The sequence below is a fragment of the Pristiophorus japonicus genome, chromosome 23, assembly GCF_044704955.1.
Source record: "Pristiophorus japonicus isolate sPriJap1 chromosome 23, sPriJap1.hap1, whole genome shotgun sequence".
Classification (NCBI taxonomy): Eukaryota; Metazoa; Chordata; class Chondrichthyes; family Pristiophoridae; genus Pristiophorus; species Pristiophorus japonicus.
In genome coordinates, this window is record NC_091999.1 from 41,725,195 (window position 1) to 41,749,514 (window position 24,320).

A 24,320-nucleotide genomic window follows, 5' to 3' on the forward strand; every position below is an offset into this window, starting at 1 on the left:
GGTCGACTCTGGACCATCCTACTCCAGGCCTCACCCAAGTAAAGGCGCTGGAGTCGGGGTGGAGATTTCGCCAGACGTCCACCAATTCGAAGGACCCGACCAGGTCCCTCAACTTCTCCATCGCCGTCATGCACTGCGGGGCACCGGAGCGGTCCCTCGCCTCGAGGGTGCAGTTAAAATCCCCCCTGAGGACAATGCAGTCGCCGACGTCGACGGAGCCAAGAAGAGCGGACACCTCTTCAAAGAAGCGCGTTTGCTGCGGGCCGGGATGAGGGGCGTACACATTCACGAGATGGAGCGGCACGTCCCCCAGGCGAACCGTTACGTGCAGCAAGCGGCCTGGCACGGGCTCCTCGACCCCCAAGATCTCCGGCTGAAAATGCGGGCCCAGCAAGATGGCCACCCCACTAGAAATGGCGGTGAGGTGGCTCATGCGGACCTCTCCTTGCCATTCCAGGAGCCACGTGGCTTCGTCTCCCGGAACGGTGTGGGTTTCTTGCAGGAAGCACACCGCATATTTCCCCTCCCGCAGGAGCGAAAAATTGTCAAATCTACGGCGTGCCCCTCTGCCGCCGTTGATGTTGAGGCTGGCTATGGTTATCTTCATGGCAAAAGCATAGTGCAACCTCTACCTTAACCTATTGTGGGGGAGGGAGCGGAGTCTTTTGTTGAACTCCGCTCCTTCAGCAGCCCAGCAAGGAACTTTTTGAGCCGACGCAGCTCAAGGCCTTGAGCCTTTGATAAGGGCCCGCCCGCGGCCATGGTTTTAGCGGCGGCGCGGACGGACGCTACGAGCAGCCCCGGCTCGGACCATCTTTCCAGGGCCAGACGGGCTTGGTCACGGCGACACCGGCACTGGACCAAAAAGTCCCGGAGTTCCTGTGCGGGAATGATGAGGGTCTCAGTGGCGGCCGCGAGCAGATCCACCGCCTCACTGGCGATCGACTCGAGATCTTCACCCGCGTCCTCCCCCGAGTCCCCGTCCCCCTCCGGGAGCTCGCCGCTAGCAGCCGGCCCATCGACCGCACGAGGTACGGCAAACGGCCCGGCCGCTCCATCTGGTCCTGGCTCTGCCCCGATCCCACCCCCAGGATCGTCGGCAGAGGAGTCCCCACTGGGCTCTTTTAAAATTGGTGCTGGGTCGGGAAGCGACAGCGGAAGGGGTTCCTCCTCCGCCCCAGGAACCGGGGAACACGGAGAGACCTGGTTTAGGAAGTTCTCCAGGTCCACCAAGTCCCCCAGCTCCAAAGTAGGGGGCGAGGGTTGTTGTTCTTCCCCCTCCCCGCCGCCTCCCCCCAGCCCAGCGTGTACGGATTCATTAAAATTGTTCATATTTTCAGTTTCTACCGAGTCGAGCAAATCCCGGGGGAAGTTGGGTATTGGCTGGGCGGGCTCAGGTTCGGCCTTTTCGGACCCGCCCGCCTCGGTCCCCGGGACGCTCGACCCGGCGTCTACGCATTCCTCCGCGGTCCCCACGCCCCCCACGACAGGCAGATCTTCCACGCCATCCCCAGGAGGCAGCGGCTGGGCAGCCTCGACTGCCTCACCCTCCCCGGGGACCGGCTCCTCGCGCCTGCAGCGCAATTTGGGGGCGCTGGTGTGGGATGCGGGACATGCGGCGGGCACCGCCTCCTCCGCGGAAGGATGTTATTCCCCCTCCGCCTCATTGGGGCGGTGCCTCTTTTTGTTCCTGGGGGTGCGCGAAGACAGGGAGACCTCCATGTCTGCCGAGGCCTCCAGCTCCGCCCCCCCTTTTCCTTTTCTTGCCCGTGCCCGGGCCCCTCCGCGGTATTGGTCAAGGGCTCAGGCACGGGCTCAGGGCACCCCGCGCTCGCCGGTGAAGGGGTTGGGCTGAGCGCGGTGGTCAAATTTTCTGGCGCACCGAGGGGACCCGCCTCTTGAAGTTTTGCCTTCTTCCGCGCCTTCTTTCCGGTCGGACGCTCTCCCTCCCCCCCGCCGGAGGCCCTGAAAACAAAGGCCTCCGACGATGCCCGCGCACCTACGGCTCCCGACACGCGGACGCAACTGGGGGAGGGGTGGCGGCAGCGCCAGCCTTGGCCGCCTTCGGTGGTTTGGCGGCCTTGGAGGCGGGGCAGTTCTTACGAACATGCCCCACCTCCCTGCAGGCATGGCACCGCACGTCGTCCGACGTCCAGAAGACGCGGTAGGCAGTCCCCTCGTGCACCACATTAAAATACCCCTCTGTCGTCTCCTCCCGCGCCAGCCGGACAAAGAGCTGGCGGTGGAAGGAGAACACGTGGCGCAGGCTGTTCTCCCTTAGGCCGAGTGGTATGGGGTTGATCCCTGACCTTACCTCCCCCAGTTGGTGTAGGTGAGGGAGGAGGAGCTCAGCGGGAACAAAGGGCGGGACGTTCGATATGATGATGCTCTGCGCAGTGGCCTCGAGAGGATCCACCGGCAGGAACGTCCCGCCAACCGTGAGCCCCTTTTCGAGGGCCAGGGACACCGCCCGCTCCGACCCCAGGAAGAACACAGCCTTCCCAGACATCTTGGAGGCTGCAACAATGGCCGAGGGGCCGACTACCCCAGCCATCGCCCGCACGCACTCCTCAATGCTCATTGTGGGGTGAGTGTAGCTCTTGACCCCGTGTTTTTTGGTTATTAGTTTGAATGGTGGCAGGGCAGCAGGTGGCGCAGGAGGCACCGTGGATGTGGATGCCGCCTGCGCATATGTCCTTGCTGGCCCCGCCACCGGCGTGGATGGGGTCGCCATCACGGGGTCCCTTTAAGGGCCACACCAACCCCAAAGTCACAGGCCTTAATGATCTTAATTGGCCTCGTATATAGACTGAGCAGAGGAACTCTTAATGAGGAACACCTCTCCCCTAGTTGGCAATTGGGGAGGGGCCTTGCTCCCTCTGCTCAGTTGTCTCAATTGTTGTTTTTTTTTAAATTTGGAAGGAAGGGCTCTCAGAGAGAGAGGGGAGAAACAGAGAGTAACAGAGAAAGAGAGAGGGGGGTGGGCAGGGGGGGAGCTGAGAGGGCAGGTCTCCCCTCGCAGCTGTGGGTGGGTGCACTCCCCAGATGGCAAAACACAAAAAAAACACAGTCTTTGGATTGGTCTTCAGGTGGGGGGAGAAGACGTCTTCACCTGGGGCAGCTTGAGCCACCAGGCACTCACTCCTAACGATATTCAATTGGTGAATTAAAGAAACTTCAGCCTGGTAGCTCCAGCTATTCCAGGCTAGGCAAATGTGGGGGTGGTGGGGGGGGGTTCCAATTGTGGGGGCGGCCTAGTTGTAAGCAAGGCCCCCACGCACACTTCCACACACACACACACCCCCCGCGATGTTCCGGCCCTCAGTGGTCTTCTTTCCTCCCCCCACCGATACAACAAAGTCTGTTTGGGAAATGCACCCACACCCACCTGTAGAAATGTAGAGTCTCCCTCCTTCCACACTGGATGTTTGTTGTTGGTTTTTTCCCCCTCTCTCCAACTCCTTGCAGAAATGGTAAAAAGTTGAAATGTTTTCTGCTTCCTCCTCTCCCTCTGGGTGAAAGTTGGTGGTGAAGCCCCTTCCTTCCTTCTCTTCCTGGCTGGTCTCAGGGCTCTCCAGGCAGGAGCAAAAGTTGCTAGCTGCTCCTCTCACTGCTCACAGCTCCAACTGAGCAGGACACGCCTCCACTGCTCCACGATTGGTCCTTGTGCATGAATCCCAAAAAGTTAGTTTGCAGGTGCAGCAGGTAATCAGGAAGGTGAATGAAATGTTGGCCTTCATTGCGAGGGGGATGGAGTACAAAAGCAGGGAGGTCCTGCTGCAACTGTACAGGGTATTGGTGAGGCCGCACCTGGAGTACTGCGTGCAGTTTTGGTCACCTTACTTAAGGAAGGATATACCAGCCTTGGAGGGTTACAGAGACGGTTCACTAGGCTGATTCCGGAGATGCGGGGGTTATCTTATGATGATAGATTGAGTAGACTGGGTCTTTACCCGTTGGAGTTCAGAAGGATGAGGGGTGATCTTCTGGAAACATTTAAAATAATGAAAGGGATAGGCAAGATGGAGGCAGAGAGGTTGTTTCCACTGGTCGGGGAGACTAGAACTAGGGGGCACAGCGTCAAAATACGGGGGAGTCAATTTAAAACTGAGTTGAGAAGGAATTTCTTCTCCCAGAGGGTTGTGAATCTGTGGAATTCTCTGCCCAAGGAAGCAGTTCAGGCTAGCACATTGAATGTATTCAAATCACAGATCGATAGATTTTTAACCAATAAGGGAATTAAGGGTTATGGGGAGCGGGTGGGTAAGTGGAGCTGAGTCCACGGCCAGATCAGCCATAATCTTTTTGAATGGCGGAGCAGGCTCAAGGGGCTAGATGGCCTACTCCTGTTCCTAATTCTTTTGTTCTTATGTTATCAATAATAAATGATCAACAACTCAATCAATAAATAACATTTAAAAATAAATTAAAAATCAATCAATAAATAAAAAATTGCCACCTGACCTGCTGCGGCACGTATCCGTTCCGGAGCACTGCGAGCCCTCGAGCAGCACACAGCCCTGCCTGACTGATGACATTTTCAAGGTTGAAGAGTTCGGGCGGGGCCCGCCGCCGGGGAAGAGTTCGGGCGGGACTCGCCGCCAGGGAAGAGTTCGGGCGGGACCCGCCACCGGGGAAGAGTTCGGGCGGGATCAGCCGCCGGGGAAGAGTTCGGGCGGGACCCACCAAAGGGATGGTCGGGCGGCCCAATCGCGCAGCTGGTGTTTGGGCGGGCCGGCAAAGAGGCCTCGAGCTAACAGCAGTGGCAGCGAGGCGAGTCCCGAGGTCAGGCAGCGGCGAGGTGAGTGACGGTGAGGGGAGGCGAGGCCCGAGTTCGGGCAGCAGCGAGGTGAGGGACAGCGAGGCGAGGGACTGCGAGGCGCGGCGAGGGACTGCGAGGCAAGGCCCGAGTCCGGCAACAGTGAGGCGAGGGGCGGTGAGGCGAGGTCCGAGTTTAGGAAGTGGTGAGGCGAGGCCCGAGGACAGGCAGCGGCGAGGCGAGGCGAGGCCCGAGGACAGGCAGCGGCGAGGCGAGGCAGACAGCCACTCGGCCCGGGCTAGGGGCAGCGAACATCGCGTCGTTCCTTCGGCCAGGGATAGGGTCGCCCGGAGCCACGACACGCTGGGAGGGCCAGGAGCTACTGTATACACACGCAGACCCCACTGCACACACGGGCAGCTGCCGACATTCTTTTTGGTGCATGGCTGTAGCTCCGCCCCCCACTGCTTCTCTTGTGCTCAGCCCAAAGCAGGCCAGATCAGCGTGGAGAATCCCGAGGTAAGTACAAGGCCCACTTTTCCTTCTGGAAAGTCGGCGGACCTCTCGGAGGTGCACCGTTCTATGGGTCAGTCGAAAGTTGGCCCCCTAGTTTCCATGGAACATTCTTTCATCTCGTGTTCTTCCAAAGCTGTAAATCCCTGTCCCACACATTGTCCCTCCTGCTGTGCTGAAATCCAAATCAACGCACAATTCTAAACTGTTTCTCCTCCACTCCCAGTTTTCACCACCAATTCTGACTGGGTTCAGAAATACACTCACTGGTACACTTCCTTCTCCTATAGGAGTGGACTCTGGCTGGGTTCACTTGTGCACTCACTGGTTCCCCTCCCAAGAAGGTACTGACTCTGGCTGGAAGCAGTTCTATATTCACTGGTTCCACTATATCTCCTGCCCTGAAGGTACTGACTCTGGCTGGTTTCAGTTCCACACTCACTGGTTCCCCTCACTCTCCTTCCCTGAAGGTGCTGACTCTGGCTGGAAGCAGTTCTATACTCACTGGTTCCACTATCTCTCCTGCCCTGAAGGTACTGACTCTGGCTGGTTTCAGTTCTACACTCACTGGTTCCCCTCTCCTGAAGGTGCTGACTCTGGCTGGGTTCAGTTCCACACTCACTGGCTCCCCTCTCCTCCCCTGAAGATGCTGACTCGGTCTTGTTTCAGTTCTGCACTCACTGGTTAACATAAGATATAGGAGCAGCAGTCGGCCATGCGGCCCCTCGAACCTGCTCCACCATTTAATATGATCATGGCTGATCCGATCATGGACTCAGGTCCCTTCCCTGCCCGCTCCCCATAACCCCTTATCGTTTAAGAAAGTGTCTATTTCTGATTTAATTTATACAATGTCCCAGCTTCCACAGTTCTCTGAGGCAGTGAATTCCACACATCCACATCCCTCAGAAAATAAATTTCTCCTCATCTCAGTTTTAAATTGGGGCCCCTTATTCTAAGATTATGCCCTCTAGTTCTAGTCTCCCACGTCAGTGAAACATCCTCTCTGCAACCCCCTTGTCAAACCCCTCATCATCTTATATGTTTCGATAAGATCACTTTTCTATCTTCTGAATTCCAATGAATAGAGGCCCAGCATATTCAACCTTTCCTCATAAATCAACCCCCTCATCTCCGGAATCAACTTTTTGAACCTTCTCTGAATTGCCTCCAAAGCAAGTATATCCTTTCGTAAATATGGAAACCAAAACTGCACGCAGTATTTCAAGTGTGGCCTCACCAATACCCTGCACAACTGTAGCAAGACTACCCAGCTTTTATACTCCATCCTCTTTGTAATAAAGGCCAAGATTCCATTGGCCTTCCTGATCATTGCTGTACCTGCATACTGATCTTTTGTGTTTCATGCACAAGTACCCCCAGGTCCCGCTGTACAGTAGCACTTGGCAATTTTTCTTCATTTAAATAATAACTTGCTCTTTGATTTTTTTTTTCTGCCAAAGTGCATGACCTCACACTTTCCAACCTTATACTCCATCTGCCAAATTTATGCCAAATCACTTAGACTGTCAATGTTGTTTTGCAGATTTTGTGTGTACTCCTCACACATTGCTTTTCCTCCCATATTTGTATAGTCAACAAACTTGGCTACACTACACTTGGTCCCTTCTTCCAAGTCGTTAATATAGATTGTAAATAGTTGAGGTCCCAGCACTGATCCCTGCGGCAACGCGCTAGTTACTGATTGCCAAACTGTGAATGAACCATTTATCCCGACTGAATATTTCCTTATAAGTCAACCCTCTCATCACTGGAATCAACCTCATGAACCTTCTCTCAACTGCCTCTCCTTTCCTCCCCTGAAGATGCTGAATCTGTTTGGTTTCAGTTCTGCACTCACTGGTTTCTCTCTCTCATCGCCCCTGAAGGTGCTGTCTCGGGCTGGAATCAGTTCTACACTCACTGGTTCCCCTCTCATCCCTTGAAGATGCTGAAACTGGCCGGGTTCAGTTCGACACTCACGGGTTTCCCTCCATCTCTTCCCCTGAAGGGACTGACTCTGGCTGGGTTCAGTTCCACACTCACTGGTTCCCCTCCCCTGAAGGTGCTGACTCTGGCTGGGCTCAGTTCTACACTCAGTCGTTCCCCTCCACTGAAGTTACTGACTCTGGCTGGGTTCAGTTCTGCACTCACTGGTTCCCCTCCCTCACCTCACCTGAAGGTGCTGACTCTGGCTGGCTTCAGTTCTCCACTCACTGCTTCCCCTCCCCTGATGGTGCTGACTCTGGCTGGGTTCAGTTCTACACTTACTGGTTCCCCTCCCCTGAAGGTGCTGACTCTGGCTGGGTTCAGTTCTTCACTCACTGGTTCCCCTCCCTCTCCTCACCTGATGGTGCTGACTCTGCCTGGGTCCAGTTGTATACTCAGTGGTTCCCCTCCCTCCCATCTGCCCCTTCCCTTAAGGCGCTAACTCTGGCTGTGTTCAATTCCACACTCACTGTTTCTACTCCCTCCCCTCTCCAGCAGGCAGAGTTTAGGAAGTTAGAAGACAGATTAAAAAGCAGGACCTCAAAAGGTAGTAATCTCCGGATTCCTCCCGATGTCACGAGCTAGTGAGTACAGAAATAGAAGGACAGAGCAGATGAATGCCTGTCTGGAGAGATGGTGCAGGCGGGAGGGCGTTAGTTTCCTGAGGCACTGGGAATACTTCTGGGGGAGGTAGGACATGTACAAACAAGACGGGTTGCCCCTCACCAGAACTGGGACCAATATCCTCGCTGGGGGGGTTTGCTAGTGCTGTTGTGGAGAGTTTAAACTAGCTTGGCAGAGGGATGGGAACCTGAAAATAGAGTCAGTAGGGAGGGGAGGAAAGCTGGAATTAGAAAGCAAAAAGAAAGAAAGTGAGTTTGAAGCAGAGAGGAAACAAGCAGGAAAAAAGTGTAAAAAAACAAACTTAACGGCACTTTGTATAAATGCATGTAGCATTTGTAACAAAATAGATGAGTTGACGGCACGAATAGATACAAATGGGTATGATCCGATAGCCATTACAGAGACGTGGTTGCAAGGTGACCAGGACTGGGAATTAAATATTCAGCGGTACTGGACAATCTGGAAGGACAGACAGAAAGGAAAAGGAGGTGGAGCAGTTCTATTGATAATGGATGGAATCACTGTAATAGTAAGAAACGATATTGGCTCAAATGATAAGGATGTTGAAACAGTTTGGGTGGAGATAAGGAACAATAAGGGGAAAAAGTCACTGGTGGGTGCAGTCTATAGGCCCCGTAACAATAGCTACTCTGTTGGTCAGCGCATAAACCAGGAAATAGTGGGGGCTTGTAAAAAGGGAACAGCAATAATCATATTGGTCAGGGTAGCCTTGAGGAGTTGTTCATAGAGTGCATAAGGGACGGGTTCCTTCAGCAGTATGTAACGGAACCAACCAGAGGGCAGGCTATCTTAGATATGGTCCTGTGTAATGAGACAGGATTAATTAACAATCTCCAAGTCAAGGATCCCTTGGAATGAGTGGTCATAGCATGATCTGAATTTGAAATTCAGATGGTGGGTGAGAAAGTTGGATCTCTAACCAGCGTACTAATCTTAAATAAAGGAGATTATGTTGATATGAGGGCAGAGTTGGGTAAAGTGGACTTGGAAAATAGATTAAAGTGTAGGACGCTTGATGAACAGTGGTGTACATTTAAGGAGATATTGCACAACTCTCAAGAAAAATATATTCCAGTGATCAGGAAAGGGTGTAAAAGAAAAGATAGCCAGCCATGGCTAACTAAAGAAATAAAGGACGGTATCCAATTAAAAACAAGGGCATACAAAGTGGTCAAAACTAGTGGGAGGACAGAAGACTGGGAAGCTATTAAAAGCCAGCAGAGAATGACTAAAAAAATGATTAAGAAAGGGAAGATAGACTATGAAAGTAAACTAGCACAAAATATAAAAACAGATAGCAAGAGTTTCTATAGGTATATAAAAAGGAAAAGAGTGGCTAAAGTAAATGTTGGTCCCTTAGAGGACAAGATCAGGGAATTAGTAATGGGGAACATGGAGATGGCAGAAACACTGAAGAAATATTTTCTATCAATCTTTACGGTCGAGGACACTAACAATATCCCAACAGTGGACAGTCAAGGGGCTACAGGGGGGAGGAACTTAGCACAATCACTAAGAAGATGGTACTCAGTAAGATAATGGGACTAAAGGCGGATAAATCCCCTGGACCTGATGGCTTGCATCCTAGGGTCTTAAGAGAAGCAGCAGCAGGGACAGTGGATGCATGGGTTGTAATTTACCAAAACTCCCTGGATTCTGGGGAGATCCCAGCGATTGGAAAACTGCAAATTTAACACCCTTATTTAAAAAGGTAGGCAGAAAAAAAGCAGGAAGCTCGAGACCAGTTAGCCGAACATCTGTGGTTGGGAAAATGTTGGAGTCCATTATTAAAGAAGCAGTAGCAGGATATTTGGAAAAGCAAAATTCGGTCAGACAGAGTCAGCATGGGTTTATGAAGGGGAAGGCATGTTTGACAAATTTGCTGGAATTCTTTGAGGATGTAACAAACAGGGTGGATAAAGGGGAACCAGTCAGTGTGGTGTATTTCAACTTCCAGAAGGCATTTGACAAGGTGCCACGTAAAAGGTTACTGCACAAGATAAAAGTTCACGGGTTTGGGGGTAATACATCAGCAAGGATAGAGGATTGGCTAACTAACAGAAAACAGAGAGTTGGATAAATGGTTCATTCTCTGGTTGGCAACCAGTAACTAGTGGGTTGCTGAAGGGATCAGTGCTGGGACACCAACTATTTACATTCTATATTAAAGGACTTGGAAGAAGGGACTGAGTGTAACTTGCCAAGTTTGCTGACGATACAAAGATGGGAGGAAAAGCAATGTGTGAGGACACATAACATCTGCAAAAGAACATAGACAGGCTGAGTGAATGGGAAAAAATTTGGCAGATGGCGTATATACATGCACTTTGGCAGAAAAAAATCAAAGAGCAAGTTATTATTTAAATGGAGAAAGATTGCAAAGTGCTGCAGTACAGCGGGACCTGGGGGGTACTTGTGCATGAAACACAAAAAGGATAGTTTGCAGTGACAGCAAGTGATCAGGAAAGCGAATAGAATCTTGGCCTTCCTGATCCATGTTTATGAAAGGATAGACTTGCTTTGGAGGCAGTTCAGAGAAGGTTTCGGAGATGAGGGGGATGACTTATGAGGAAAGGTTGAGTAGTTTGCGCCTCTACTCATTGGAATTCAGAAGAATGAGAGGTGATCTTATCGAAACGCGTAAGATTATGAGGGGGCGGGACAAGGTGGATGCAGAGAGGATGTTTCCACTGATGGGGGAGACTCTAACTAGAGGGCATAATCTTAGAATAAGGGGCCACCCATTTAAAACTGAGATGAGGAGGAATGTCTTCTCTCAAAGGGTTGTAAATCTATGGAATTTGCTGCCTCAGAGAGCTGTGGAAGTTGGGTCATAGAAACATAGAAAATAGTTGCAGGAGTGGGCCATTCGGTGTTTTTGTGACTGGAAGGCTGTTTCCAGTGGGGTTCTGCAGGGCTCAGTGCTGGGTCCCTTGTTTTTTGTGGTATATATCAATGACTTGGGCGCCAATGTTGGGGGCATGATTAAGAAGTTTGAAGGTGACATTAAAATAGGCTGTGTGGTTGAGAATGAAGAAGAAAGCTGCGGACTGTAGGAAGCTATAAATGTACTGGTCAGGTGGGCAGTAAAGTGGCAAATGGAAATTATTCTGGATAAGTGTGAGGTAATGCATTTGGGGAGGTCGAACAAGGCAAGGGAATATACCTTAAACACTGAAAATTGTAGAGGAACAAAGGGGCCTTGGAGTGTAGGTCCACAGATCCCTGAAGGTGGCAGGCCAGGTAGATAAGGTGGTTAAGAAGGCATATGGAATACTGACCTTTATTAGTCGAGGCATGGAATACAAGAGTTGGGAGGTTATGCTTGAACTGGTTAGGCCGCAGTTGGAATACTGTGTGCAGTTCTGGTCACCACATTACAGGAAAGATGTGATTGTACTGGAAAGGGTACAGAGGAGATTTACAAGCATGTTCCCTGGACTGCAGAATTTTGGCTATGAGGAAAGATTGGAGATGCAGAGTCCATTTTCTTTGGAACAGAGGACAAAGGGGAGACCTGATGAAAGTGTATTAAATTATGAGAGGCCTGGATAGAGTGGATAGGAAGGACGTGTTTATTTGGCAGAGGGATCAACAACAAAGGGGCACAGATTTAAAGTAATTGGTTTAAAGGAGAAACAAAGGGAAATTTCTTCACCGAGAGGTTTGTGGCGATCTGGAACTCACTGCCTGAAAGGATGGTAGAGGCAGAAACCCTCACCACATTTAAAACATACTTGGATGTGCATTTAAAGTGCCATCACCTACAGGGCTACGGACCGAGAGCTGGAGAGTGGGATTAGGCTGGATAGCTGTTTGTCGGCCGGCACGGACACGGTGGGCTGAAATGGTCTCCTGCCATGCTGTAAATTTCGATGATTTTATGATTAATGACTTAATGAAGGGACCGAGTGTAATGTATCCAAATACAAAACTAGGTGGGGCAATAAGCTGTGAGAACCAAGAGTCTGCAAGATATATAGATAGACTATGTGAGTGGGCAGTAAGGTGGCAGATGGAGTCTAATGTAGGGAAATGTGAGGTTATTCACTTTGGAAGGAACAACAGAAAAACAGAATATCTTTTAAATTATGATAAACTTTTAAACGTCAGTGTTCAGAGAGATTTGGGGTGTCCTCGTGCAAGACACACAGAAAGTGAGCATGCAGCTACGCAAGCAATAAGGAAGGCAAATGGTTTGTCCTTTATTGCAAGGGTTTGGAGTACAAGAGTAAGGAGGTCTTGCTACTATTGTACAGGGCCTTGGTGAGACCACACCTTGAGGACTGGACACAGTTTTGTTCTCCTTATCTAAGGACGGAAACACTTGCCTTGGAGACGGTGCTACAAAGGTTCACAAGATTGATTCCTGGGATGAGAGGGCTGTCTGATGATGAGATAGTGTGTAGAATGGGCCTATATACTCTCGAGTTTAGAATAATGAGAGGTGATCTCATTGAAACATACAAGGGTCTGAAGGGGACTGACAGGTTAGATGCTGAGAGGTTGATTCCCCTGGCTGGACTGTCGAGAACTAGGGGGCACAGTCTCAGGATAAGGGGTAGGCCATTTAAGACCGAGATGAGGAGGAATTTCTTCACTCAGAGTGTTGTGAATCTTTGGCATTCTCTTCCCCAGAGGGCTGTGAATGCTCAGTCTATTCAAGGTTGAGACAGATAGATTTTTGGCTCGAGGTGAATCAAGGGATATGGCGATCAGGCAGGGAAGTGGAGTTGAGGGCGATGATCAGCCATGATCGCATTGAATGGCGGAGCAGGCTCGAGGGACCTTATGGCCTACTCCTGCTCCTATTTCTTATGTTGATATCCAGGGGGCTCGAGATTTATTAGTCCTACCCTTTTTCTTCAAGGTAACATACTTCCTCTGAACCCTCATTATCTTCTCCTTGAATGCCTCCCACTGCTCTGAGACTGATTTAACTTCAACATAAGAACATGAGATTTCAGAGCAGGAGTATGCCATTGGGCCCCTCGAGCCTGCTCTGCCATTCAATGAGATCATGGCTGATCTTCTACCTCAACTCCACTTTCCTGCACTATTCCATATCCCTTGATTCCCTTAATTTACAAAAATCTATCGATCTCTGTCTTAAATATACTCAAAGACAGAGCCTCCACAGCCCTCTAGGTTAGAGAATTACAAAGATTAATGAGTGAATACGTTTCTGCTCATCTCAGTCCTAAATGGCCAACCCCTTATTTTGAGACTGTGACCCCTGGTTCTAGACTCCTCAGCCAGAGGAAACATCCTCCCTGCATCTATCCTGTCAAGCCTTGTAAGAATTTTGCATGTTTCAATGAGATCATCTCTCATTCTTCTAAACTCTAGAGAATACATGCCTAGTCTACTCAATCTCTCCTCATAGGACAATCCTCCCATCTCAGTTTGGTGAACCTTCGTTGCCATCCTCAATCGCAAGTACATCCTTCCTTAGGTAAGCAGCCAAAACTGTACACAATACTCCAGGTGTAGTCTCACCAGGGCCCTATATAATTGCAGTAAGACGTCTTTGCTCTTGTACTCAAATCCTTTTGTAATAAAGGCCAACATACCATTTTCTTTCTTCATTGCTTGCTGTACCTGCATATTAACTTTCAGTGATTCGTGTACAAGGACACCAAGGTCCCTTTGAACACCAGCATTTTCCAATCTCTCACCATTTCCAGCAGCTGTTTCCAGTCCACTTTGGCTAAACCACATCTCAGCTTAGTAAAATTGACTTTTCCCCAATTGAGAACTTTTATTCCTGGTCTATCTTTGTCCTTTTCCATAACTACCCTAAATCTAACTGAATTATGATCACTAGCACCAAAATTCTGTCCCATCGATACCCCTTCCACCTGCCCAGCTTCAGTCCCTAATACGAAGTCCAGAACTTCCCCCTCTCTTGTTGGGTTTGCTACGTACTGGCTCAAATGTTCTGCTGGTTGCTGACCCCTCTGTGAAGGGAAATAGATCCTTCCTCTCCACTCTATCTCGGCCCCTCATAATTTAATACAGCTCATTAAGGTCTTCCCTCAGCCTCCTCTGTTCCAAAGAAAACAAACTATTAAGAGGATGGGTGGGCTGGAAGAGGTTACAGAGATAGGGAAGGGAGAGACACTGGAGAGATTTGAACAAGAGGATGCGTATTTTAAAGGCTGATGCCACCAGCCATCTCGCCCAGCACAGAATGTAACTCACTACCAACAGGAAGGATGTTTCTTTAACTACTACGAATGTATAATGTGAGGAAATCAATCTCTGTCCCTTTAACTAACAGCGAGATGGAAAAGGGGAAATTAATGACCTTTAAACACCTGGTGCACTTGGCACTGAAGTGTCTGAAACTCATGATAGGAACTCCAGGAAAACAAAATACTGACAAATGTTGAACTGTTTTGTCGACAAAAGAAATCTCAATTTAACTTTAAAAGGTGAATAGTTTAACAGGGGTTCACACAGATTCACCTGACAGGCCGACTCAGAATCCACCCCTCAAGCACCGTGATTGGTTGCAGAACACGCTGCTCCCTGGGCCCTCCGGCCTCTGACCTCTCTTCCTGTTGGTGCCCAGGGCAATCAATCACCACTCGCCAACATTACGCTGCCACATTAAGTTGAGGGGCTTGGAGGAAGAAATAAAATGAGGCTGTGAATCTGAGTTAAGGAATAAAATTAGAGAAGCATGATTCAATGAATGAGGAGAGGCCATATAAACTAAAGGGTACAATCCTAAAGCGAGTGCATGAACAGTGAGACCTACGGGTATATGTGCACAAAATGCTGAAGTTGGCAGGACAGGTTGAGAAAGCAGTTAAAAAAACTTACAGGATTCTGGGCATCACAGGGTACAAAAGCAAGGAAGTTATGATGAACCTTTGGAAATCACTGGTTCGGTCTCAACTGGAGCATTGTGTCCAATTCTGGGCACCGCACATTAGGATGTGAAGGCCTGAGAGTGGGTGCAGAAAAGATTGACAATAATGATTCACGACATGAGGGACTTTAGTTACGTGGATTGACTGGAGAAGCTGGGGTTGTTCTCCTTGGAGTAGAGAAGTGTTCAAAATCTTGAGGGATCTGGACAGAGTAGATAGATAGATAATGTTCCCACTGGCGGATGGGTCGAGAACCAGAGGAGACAGATTTAAGGTGATTGGCAAAAGAACGAAAGGTGACATCAGAAAAATCTATTTTATGCAGCGAGTGGTTAGAATCCGTAATGCATGGCTTGAAAGGGTGGTGGAGGCAGACACAATCACAGCTTTCAAAAAAAAAAGGAAGTTGGATAAGTATCTGAAAGAAAACATTTGCAGGGAGGTTGGAAAGGGCAGGGCAGTGGGACTAGCTGGGAGCCGGCAAGGATTCGACGGTCCGAATGGCCTTCCGTGCTATAACCATTCTCTGATTGTGTGAGCAGAACCACTCTGTTCCTTGACTCAATCTAAAGCCTTCCTGATTGTGAGCACCTCTGTTAAACCTGCCCTGCACCTTCACTGCTCCAAGGAGAACCACCCCAGATGCTGCAGCCATCATCTTATTAAATGGCGGCAGGCTCGAGGGGCCAAAGGGCCGACTCATCTCCTATTTCTGATGTGCTCATGTATTCATGTCACTGGTCCCCATCCTGCACCTGCTCCCTGCAGTAAGATGGACGCCGCACATGCTCCCTGCCCTGCAGCGGGATAATGGAAAGTATTGTGACGTCGAGGAAGCCCCGCCCCTGTTGCTCCCTGCTCCCCGAGGCGGGCGGACCCATGCTGCCCAAAGATGGCGGCCGAACTCCCGGCAACCCCCGACAGTAACCAAGGCCCGTCCACGCCCGAAGGTGCGAGTCAGTCCAACATGAGAAAAGGGCCTTCGACAGGCCCAAGCTGAGCCCCATTCACACAAAACTGAAAACTTACACTAAAGAGCTGATCCCAGTAATTGACAGCACAGTATTAAAAGTCTCTTATAATGGAACAGTACACGAACTACCACTCAGGATATTGTCAGGACATGTCCCCACACTGTTCGGCAGAAGCTGGCTGAGAAAAATACGCTGGAACTGGGATGACATCCGAGCGCTTTCATTTATCGATGACGCCTCATGTGCCCAGGTTCTGAACAAGTTTCCATCATTGTTTGAGCCAAAGATCGGAAGTTTCTTGAGGGTGAAGGTGCAGATCCACTTGATCCCCGGTACATGACCCATCCATCACAAGGCACGGCCAGTGACATATATGATGCGAGACAAAGTGGAGATCGACTTAGACAGGCTGCAACGAGAGGGCATCATCGCACTGGTGGAGTTCAACGAGTGGCCCAGTCAGATTGTTCTGGTTCTCAAGGGCGATGTCATGGTCAGAATTTGCGGGGACTATAAAGTAATGATTAACCATTTTTCGCTGCAGGACCAGTACCCGCAACCCAAGGCAGATGAACTATTTGCGACACTGGCAGGAGAAAAGACATTCACCAAGTTGGACCTGACCTCAGCCCACATGACGCAGGAGCTGGCGGAATCTTAAAAAGGCCTCACCTGCATCAACACGCACAAAGGTCTGTTCATCAACATTAGATGCCCGTTTGGAATTCGATCGACAGTGGCTATTTTTCAGAGGGACATGGAGAGTCTGCTAAAGTCGGTGCTGCACATCGTGGTTTTCCAGGATGATATGCTGGTCACAGGTCGGGACACCATCGAGCACTTGCAGAACGTGGAAGAAGTTCTAAGTCGGCTAGATCATGTGGGACTCAGGTTGAGACGCGCGAAGTGTGTTTTCCTGGCGCCAAAGGTCGAGTTCTTAGGGAGAAGAATCGTGGCAGATGGCATCAGACCCACTGACACCAAGACGGAGGCCATCAAGAATGCGCCGAGACCACAGAACGTGACGGAGCTGTGGTCCTTCCTGGGGCTCCTCAATTATTTTGGTAATCTCCTACCCGGGTTAAGCACCTTGCTAGAACCTCTACACATGTGGCTGCACAAGGGAGATTATTAGGCATGGGGGAGATCAAAAGGGACTGCTTTTGAGAAAGCCCGAAATCTGTTATGTTCCAACAAACTGCTTGTCCTGTATGATCCATGAAAATGTTTAGTGCTAGCTTGCGATGCATCTTTGTACAGGGTCGGGCGTATGTTACAATAAGCAAACGAATTGGGAACATTGCAACCGGTCGCCTATGCGTCCAGGAGTTCGTCCAAGGCCGAAAGGACCTACAGCATGATTGAAAAAGAAGCTCTGGCATACGTTTACGGGGTGAAAAAATGCACCAGTATCTGTTTGGGCTTTAGTTCGAGTTAGAAACTCACCATAAGCCGCTCATATCGCTATTCACAGAGAGCAAAGGTATTAATACCAAAGCTTCTGCTCGCATCCAAAGATGGGCGCTCACGCTGTATGCATATAAGTATGTAATTCATCACTGGCCAGGCACAGAGAACTGCGCTGATGCCCTCAGTCGGCTACTTTTCCAACCACCGGCGTGGAAATGGCACAGCCTGCAGACTTGCTCTTGGTGATGGATGCATTTGAAAACGAAAAGCCACCCGTTACGGCCGCCAGATGAGGACCTGGACCAGCCAGGGTCCTTTACTGTCCCTTGTAAAAACTGTGTCCTCCATGGGAGTTGGTCAAGCGTCCCAGCGGAGATGCATGAAGAGATCAAGCTGTTCCAGCAGCGTAAAGACAAAATGTCCAGATAGACTGACTGTCTTTTGTGGGGTAATCACGTGGTTTTGCCCAAGAAAGGCAGAGAAATGTTCAAACCTGACCTACACTGTGCCCACCCAGGCATAGTAATGATGAAAGCTATAGCCAGACCCCATGTGTGGAGGCCTGATATCGACTCAGATTTGGAGTCTTGCGTGCGCCAATACACCACTTGCTCGCAACTGAGCAATGCACCCAGGGCACCCAAGTTTGTGGTCATGGCCCTCCAAACATTGGTCTAGGATCCACGTTGACTTTGCTGGCCCATTTCTAGGCAAAATGTTCTTTGTTCTTGTGGATGTTTATTCTAACTGGATTGAGTGTGTAATAATGTATGTAAGCACGTCCACTGCCACCCTCGAAAACCTACGAGCCATGCACAGCCTGGCTGATGTCCTTGTCAGCGACAACGGGCCATGCTTCACCAGCGCTGAATTCAAGGAATTCATGACACGTAATGATATCAAGCACATCATATCTGCCCCGTTCAAGCCCGCATCCAATGGCCAGACAGAACGTGCAGTCCAAACCATCAAGCAAAGCTTGAAACACATGTCAAAAGGCTCCCTGCAGACCCACCTGTCTCGAGTCCTGCTCAGCCACTGCACAAGACAACATTCTCTCACCAGGGTTCCCCAGCTGAGCTGCTCCTGAAAAAGGTGCTCAAAACAAGGCTTTCTCTCGTTCACCCTGATCTCCATGATCAAGTCGAGGCCAGGCGGCATCAACAAAGCATTTACCGTGATCGCACAAATTTGTCACGCAATATTGAAGTCAATGACCCTATATTTGTACTCAACTATGGACATGGTCCTAAATAGCTTGCTGGCACTGTCATAACCAAAGAAGGGAGGAGGGTGTTTCAGGTCAAACTTGCAGAAAGCATTTGGACCAAACCAAACTGTGATTCACAGACAGCCAAAAGCAACCAACTTCGACCCTCCGACACACACACAAGTGGCAATCAACATCATGGTTGATCACGAAACTGAATTCATCATCCCCAGCAGCCCAGCAAGGTCAGCTGTGCAGCAGCCCAGCGAAGAACCAATCAACTCACCAGCACCTGCATTTGTACTGAGACGATCGACTTGGGAGCGAAAAGCTCCAGATCGTCTCAACTTGCAAATAAGTGTACCATTGAATTTGGGAGGGAGTGATGTTATGTGTGCAACCCTATGTAACCAGAATTCTACCACCACCACAGGGCATATCTGTTGGAGTCCCAAGGGATCCCAGCGTCCCTTTGGAGCACTATATATAAGCAGACCTTCCATGTTGTACGTGCACTCTGAAGTAGAATAAAGAGACAAGTCACATGTACTCACGTCTATAGTACTCAATCACATTACTTTTTCTGGACTTAACATGTTAAATATAGAATAAAGCTCCCTCTATACTGTTCCACCAAACATTTCCAGTGCAAGTACAGCACAGATTAGACACAGAATACATCTCCCTCTAACTTGTCCCAGCCTTTCCAGGGCAGACACAGCATCTGTTAGATGTAGAGAAAATCTCCCTCTTTACTGTTCCACCGGATATTCGCGGGGTAGATGCAGCACGGGTGAGATACAGAGTAAAGCTCCCTCTACACTGTCCCATCAAACACTCCCAGGACAGATACAGCATGGGTTAGAGACAGAGTAAAGTTTCCTCTACACTGTCTCATTAACCATTCCCTGGGCAGGTACAACCAAGCTCATAGTCTACAGGGCTGTAGGAACACCAGCCCTCCCGTATGGCTCAGAGGCATGGACAATGTACAGTAGACACTTTTTCTCGCTGGAGATATATCACCAACGATGTCTCCGCAAAATCCTACAAATCACCTGGCAGTACAGGCACACCAACATCAGCGTCCTCGTCCAGGCTAACGTCCCCAGCATTGAAGCACTGACCACACTCGATTAGCTCCGCTACGCAGACCACATAGTTCGCATGCCAACACGAGACTCCCAAAGCAAGTGCTCTATGCAGAGCTTCTTCACGGAAAATGAGCCAAAGGTGGGCAGCGGAAATGTTACAAGGACACCCTCAAAGCCTCCCTGATAAAGTGCGAGATCCCCACTGACATCTGGGAGTCCCAGGCCAAAGTCCTCTCAAAGTGGAGGAAGTGCATCCGGAAGTCTCATCGCCAAGGGCATGCAGAAAACAAGTGCAGGTAGTGGAAAGAGCGTGCTGCACCCAACTACCCCTTCCTTCAACGACTATCTGTTCCACCTGTGACAGAGTCTGTGGCTCTCGTATTAGAATGTTCAGCCGCCAAATAACACACTTCAGGTGTGGAAGCAAGTCTTCCTCGATTCCGAGGGACTACCTATGATGATGATGATGATGATAACAACACAGGTTAGATGCAGAGTAAAGCTCCCTCTACAATGTCTCACCAGACATTCCCAGGTAGATACAGCCTTGGATATTGAAGGTTAAATCACCCTCTAGCCTGTCCCAAACAGTCCCAGGGTAGGTACAGCATTGGTTAGATGCAGAGTTAATCTCCCTCTACACTGTCCCATCAAACACTCGCAGAATAGGCACAGCATGGGTTAGTCAGAGAGTAAAGCTCCCCATAGACTGATCCATCAAACACTCCCATCGCAGTTGCGGCATGGGTTAGATATAGAGTACAACTCCTGCGACATTGTCCCATCAAACACTCCCAGCGCAGCTACAGTAAAGGTTACATACGCTGTAAAGCTCCCCTGACACTGTCCATCAAACACTTCCAGTACAGGTAAAGCACGGGTTAGATACAGAGTAAATCTCCCTCTACACCATCCCATCAAACACACCCAGAGGAGGAACAACGCGGGTTAGATACTGAGTAAAGTTCACCCTATACTCTCCTATCATACACTCCGTGGAAAGAAGCAGCACGAATTAGATAAGAGAGAAAAGCTTGCTTTCCACTATCGCATCAAGAACTGCCAGGGCAGGCACTGCACAGGTTAGACAGAAAGGTTTAGGCTGGATTTTCAAGAACTTGGGGCCTGGACAACAGAAGGCACAGCCACCAATTATAATCAGGGATGCTCTTGAAGATAGATATCTCATGGATGGGCGGGGGGGGCGGTGGCGGTGTGGTGCTGGTTGGGGCTGGAGGAGTTTACAGAGCTAGGGAGGGGCGAGGCCATGGAGAGTTTTGAAAATAAGTATTAGAATTTTGAAATCAAGGCGTTGCTGAACCAGAAGCCAATGCAGTTCAGCGAGCACAGGGCTGATGGGTGAGCTGGACTTGGTGAGAGTTAGGGCACGGGCAACCGAATTTTGGATCAACTCGAGTTTATGCAGGTGAGAATGTGGCAGGAGTGTGTTGTAATAGTCAAATCCAGAAGTAACAAAGACAGGGATGAGGGGTCAGCAGCGGATGAGGTGAGGTAAGGGCGATGTTACAGAGGTGGAAATATGCATTCTTAATTATGCTGTAGATATGTGGTCAAAAACATACTTCAGGGTTAAATATGGCACCAAGGTTGCTAACAGTCCGGTTCAGGCACAGACAGAAGTTGGGGAGAGGGATTGAGATAATTGAGAGATTTATTAAGATAATCAGAAACAAACAAGTGCTGCCAGAATGAACATGGTTCAGTGCCCAAAGCAATCCCAGTAAATACTGTTCTATTTACAAATGCAGCCTTTCTCCTCAGACCATTTAAAAATGAGATGAGGAGGAATTTCTTCTTGCAAATCTGTGGAATTCTCTGCCAGAGAGCTGTGGAGGCTGGATCATTGAATATATTTAAGGCGGAGATAGACAGGGTTTTACAGAGGTGCTCACAATCGGGAAGGCTTTAGATTGAGTCAGGGAACAGAGTGGTTCTGCTCACACAATCAGAGAATGGTTACAGCACGGAAGGCCATTCGGCCCGTCGAGCCCTTGCCGGCTCCCAGCTAGTCCCACTGCCCCGCCTTTTGCCCCTGGCCCTGCAAATGTTTTCTTTCAGATACTTATCCAATTCCCTTTTGAAAGCTGTGATTGATTCTGCCTCCACCATCCTTTCAGGCCCTGCATTCCAGATCCTGACGATTCGTAGCATGAAATAGATTTTTCTTACATCGCCTTTGGTTCTTCTGCTCATCCACCTTAAATCCGTCTCCTCTGGTTCTTGACCCTTCCGCCAATGGGAATAATATCTCTCGCTGTACTCTGTCTGGACCCGTCATGATTTTGAACACCTCTATCAATTCTCCTCTCAACGTTCTCTGCTCCAAGGAGAACAACCCCAGCTTCTCCAGTAAATCCACGGAACTGAAGTCCCTCATCTCGTGAATCATTCTTGTCAATCTCTTCTGCATCCTCTCTAAGGGTATCCCATCCCAATGGGCGGAGCCCAGAATTGGACACAATGCTCCACTTGAGGCCGAACCAGTGTTTTACAAAGGTTCATCATAACCACCTTGCTTTTGTACCATGTGATGCCCAGGATCCTGCAAGCTTTTTTAACTGCTTTCCCAACCTGTCCTGTCACCTTCAGCGATTTGTCCACATATACCCGCAGATCTCACTGTTCATGCATCCCATTTAGGATTGTACCCTTTAGTTTATATTGTCTCTCCTCGTTCATTTAATCATGCTTTTCTAATTTTATTTCTTAACTCAGATTCACAGCCTCATTTTATTTCTTCTTCCGAGCCCCTCAACTTAATCTGGCAGTGGGATGTCGGCGAGTGGTGATTGATTGCGCTGGGAACCTACATGAAGAGAGGTCAGAGACCGGAGGGCCAAGGGAGCAGCGTGTTCTGCAACCAATCGCGGTTCTTGAGAGGTGGATCCTGAGTAGGCCTATCGGGTGAGTATGTGTCAACCCCTGTTAAACAATTTATCTTTTAAAAGTTAAATCTAGATTTCTTTTGTCAACAAAACAGTTTAACATCTGTCAGTATTTTATTTCCATTTATGAGTTCCTATTATGAGTTTCAGACACTTCAGTGCCAAGTGGACCAGATATTTAAAGGTCATTCATGTCCCTCTTTCCATGTCACTGTTAGTTAAAGGGACAGAGATTGATTTCCTCTCATTACGCATTTGTAGTCGTTAACGTGACATCCTTCCTGTTGGTAGTGAGTCACATTCTGTACTGGGTGTGATGGCTGGTGGCATCAGCCTTTAAAATACGCATTCTCTTGTTCAAATCTCTCCAGGATCTCACCCTTCCCTATCTCTGTAACCTTCTCCAGCCCATCAACCCTCTTAATGGTTTGTTTTCTTTGGAACAGAGGAGGCTGAGGGCAGACGTTAATGAGGTGTATAAAATTATGGGGAACCTAGACAGAGTGGAGAGGAAGGACCTATTTCCCTTCACAGAGGGGTCAGCAACCAGCTGAACCTTTTAGCTAGTACGTAGCAAGCCCAGCAAGAGAGGGGGAATTTCTGGACTTAGTATTAGGGACTGAAGCTGGGCAGGTGGAAGGGGTATCAGTGGGTGAGCATTGGTGCTAGTGATCGTAATTCAGTTAGATTTAGGGTAGTTATGGAAAAGGACAAAGATAGACCAGGAATAAAAGTTCTCAATTGGGGAAAAAACAATTTTACTAAGCTGAGATGTGGTTTAGCCAAAGTGGATTGGAACAGCTACTTGAAATGGTGAGAGATTGGGAAATGTTGGTGTTCAGAGGGATCTTGGTGTTCTTGTACACGAATCACTGAAAGTTAATATGCAGGTACTGCAAGCAATTAAGAAACCAAATGGTATGTTGTTTATTACAAGAGGATTTGAGGATAATAGTAAACATAAGAACATAAGAAATAGGAAGTGGAGTAGGCCAGATGGCCCATAGAGCCTGCTCCGCAATTCAATAAGATCATGGCTGATCTGATCATAGACTCAGCTCCACTTACCCGCCCGCTCCCCATAACCCCTTATCCCCTTATCATTGAAGAAACTATTTATGTCCTAAATTTATTTAATGTCCCAGCTTCCACAGCTCTCTGAGGCAGCAAGTTCCGCAGATTTACAACCCTCTGAGAGAAGAAATTCATCCTCATCTGTTTTAAATGGGCAGCCCCTTCTTCTAAGATCATGCCCTGTTGTTCGAGTCTCCCCCATCAGTGGAAACATCAGCTCTGCATCCACCTTGTCAAGCCCCCTCAAAATCTTAAACGTTTCGATAGATCACCTCTCATTCTTCTGAATTCCAATGAGTAGAGGCCCAAACTACTCAACCTTTCCTCATGAGTCAACCTGCTGATCCCTAATATCAACCTAGTGAACCTTCTCTGAACTGCCTCCAAAGCAATTATATCCTTTCGTAAATATGGAAACCAAAACTGCACGCAGTTTTCCAGGTGTGGCCTCACCAAAACCTTTTATAACTGTAGCAAAACTTCCCCACTTTTATACTCCATCCCCTTTGCAATAAAGGTCAAGATACCATTGACCTTCCTGATCACTTGCTGTACCTGCATACTGTCCTTTTGTGTTTCATGCACAAGTAACCCCAGGTCCTGCTGTACTGCGGCACTTTGCAATCTTTTTCCATTTAAATAATAACTTGCTCTTGGACGTTTTACTGCAATTTTATAGGACCCTGGTGAGACTACACCTGGAGTATTGTGTACAGTTTTGATTACTTACCTAAGGACGGATGTACTTGCCATTGAGGATGGCAACGAAGGTTCACCTGACTGATTCCTGGGATGGGGGGATTGTCCTGTGAGCAGAGATTGAGTAGACTAGGCCTATATTCTCTACAGTTTAGAAGAATGAGAG

General features: G+C 49.1%; 1 pseudogene; it reads right to left on the bottom strand.

Annotated features, from left to right (window-relative positions):
• Nucleotides 1–24,320, bottom strand: part of LOC139235505 (zinc finger protein 16-like) — a 61,749-nt pseudogene that overhangs the window by 14,293 nt on the left and 23,136 nt on the right.